We start from the raw sequence: 2,504 nt of genomic DNA, 5'->3' as shown, positions 1-2,504 counted from the left end.
TGGACTAAACAGTCTGGTCCCAGTGTGGACCAAACTGATGTGACTTTTTCTATTTTCTGAGTCCAGACGTCCAGTCATTCTGCCTGTCATAAAAACACATGAGCTAAATCTATAAACACCCATTCACACACACACCAGTTCCAGTTCCTCATCCTGCAGTGGGCAGATTGGTAAAAACTCATGAGGACAGTTTTATGTGTGCAATGAAAGGCGATAACCAGACTGTCACTGACTGCTGTTCCTCAGACTTGTCATGTTTCTTGTTTGTATGCTAAGTCTTGTTCCTGGCACGGTTTCCTGAGTGAACCCTCACGGGTGCGCTGCCACGCCTCCTTTTCTGTCCTCCAGATTTGGACTCTGCCGGCTCTCTTGAGGTTTGTTGTCCTTAGCTTTCTGTGCATGACCCGGCACTAAGTAAAGACCTCAGTCTTGGCTTTCACTTGAGTCTGTGTAACTTCCTGAGCTTCAGTGTCTGCTCACCAGAACATTACACAACATGTAGATTCATCCACAAGGTAGGATTTGTTTAGAAACAAGAGAGAGGCGTGTTTCAGATGACTGGGAATCTGGAGAAATATGATGCTCAATGTAGCAGGAGGAGGCCCTCTCCTGGCTTGTAATAATTAACCAATCCCGCCAGGGGGAGCTGTGTATAAAAGAGGGCCATTCTCACTGGTGCAGCCTCTGCCGCTGAGTCTGGAGTAGACCCCGCCCCTGGGCTTTCTCACTTCCTGGTGTGAACCGTGTGAGCCGTGCGAGTTGTGCTTACCTGTTGGGCCGCGTTTGGGGATCAATTCCTCCTTCATCTGGGTGTCAACTTGCTGCTAGATGAGTGAGTACAGCTCTCCCTCTGGAGGCACAGCCCGACTGTCATGATCAGCTGGCAGTAATCAGCTGTTTGTGTTTAGGTGGCTGTAGGGAGGTCGCAGACTCCCCACCTCTCCTACTGGGCGTGTCAGTTAAATGTTTGTTTGCCAGGTACGCAGTCTAGACACCCTCATATTCTTAGCTGGTTCGTGCAGGTGTATGACTGCCCTTTTTATTGCTTATTAGGAGCGGCTAATCTGCCGTGGAGCCCGCCAGCTGTTTTGTCCTTCCGTGTGGCTTCGAAGTCCAGTGTTGGCACCCATAAATACGCCTGGACTGCCTCTGCTCCTTGGAAGTCCGCCGTCTGCAGGTTGCTGCACCCCTGTCGACCTGCTGGCTTCCTGACCGAGCTGATTACACGCTTGTGGGACACCAGGAATACACAGAAGCGATCCACTTACTTTATCATCTTTTCTTTTGATTAAGTGTATTTGGGTTAGGTGTTGGTATATTTTGTTGTTCTTTTGGTTATTGTTTCCTTATTTAATTGTGTGTTCATTCTTTGTTATTTTCCATTTACCTTTGTTTTTGTTTGGGGTGTGGCAGTTACTGGTTTGCATTTATTTATTTTACTTGTGAGTTGTGGCTGCCCTCCCACTTGTGTTTAGTTCATTCAGTTAATTCTTTTTTTGTTTGAATGCATGAATGCGAGGGAAAAACCCTTTTTAACTCCCCTTGTCTTCTTCCCTCCCTTTCAGAAGCTGAGCACGACGGTGGCGGCATCGGTGTCCCTGGGTGGTGGGTCTCCCTCCCGTGTGATGTGCTGCGCACCCCTTTTTGTTTGAGTGTGTTCACCTTTATTTTCAGCGAGTGAGAGTGTCCACGTGTGTCTGGGGTGATCCTTCAGAGGCCTTCATTCCCCTTACTACCCGTGTCCCACCGGTAAGCCTCAGCTCCTGTTTGGGCTCCCCCCTCTTCCCCGTCTTTTAAAGAGAGTGAATGTGTTTTTTTTTTGAAATTTGATATTTAATAAAGATATTTTCTGTTGGCCAGAACCCACGTCTCCTGCTTCTTAAGCCGCGAACCTGAGTGTCCTCACCAATCATTACTTTTTAGTTATTTCCTTGGGTGCAATTCCCAAGGTGGCGTTGTCTGGCTTCTTTTCACCCGATTCATCTCGCCACAAACTTGGCGTTGTCGGCAGGATCGCTTTTGGTTAGCAGAGACGTGTGTTCTGGTCTTTTGTTTTTTTCTCTTTGGTGTTTCATCTTCCATATTCTGTGTATATCTTTGTTTGGAATTTACTGTTCTCTTTTTTTCGCTTCTTTAAGGACAAAACAGCTGCCGGGTTCCGGTGAGTCAGTTAGGGTGTAGTTATGGGGGAAGAACTGCAAGAATTGAGGGAGTTGGTTTCACAGTTAAGAGCAGACAATGAGAGGTTGCGACGGGAACAGGCTGCAGCTGCGCCTGGTCCTAGCTCTGCCTCTCACTCTGGGTTGGCACCAGCTCCTCCCCCCTCCATTTCTAGTGCCCCTATCACAGAAAGATTAGTTTTCGTACCTCGAGACAGAAAATGCCCCAGTTTCAGGGGAAGGTCAGGAATGGCGTTAAATGAGTGGATTGAGGAAGTCCAAGCCTGCATGAGGGCACGCCATTTATCCCCATCCGATCAGGCATTTTTTGTATTTGATCACCTT

General features: G+C 47.9%; 1 long non-coding RNA gene across 2 annotated transcripts; it reads left to right on the top strand.

The window, feature by feature from the left end:
* The first annotated feature begins 616 nt into the window (after window positions 1–616).
* LOC115397092 (uncharacterized) lies at window positions 617–1,783 on the top strand. Of its 2 annotated transcripts, XR_003932428.1 has the most exons (4): window positions 617–832; window positions 909–978; window positions 1,054–1,177; window positions 1,566–1,783. It is a non-coding gene; the product is annotated as an uncharacterized LOC115397092 (long non-coding RNA). The 2 variants fall into 2 exon arrangements; XR_003932427.1 differs by lacking the exon at window positions 1,566–1,783 and having other exon boundaries at window positions 1,054–1,381.
* Window positions 1,784–2,504: the final 721 nt, after the last annotated feature.

This window comes from Salarias fasciatus, chromosome 11, assembly GCF_902148845.1.
Source record: "Salarias fasciatus chromosome 11, fSalaFa1.1, whole genome shotgun sequence".
NCBI lineage: Eukaryota > Metazoa > Chordata > Actinopteri > Blenniiformes > Blenniidae > Salarias > Salarias fasciatus.
The sequence above is the reverse complement of the archived record's forward strand: the minus strand, read 5'-3'. Positions and strand labels throughout refer to the sequence as shown.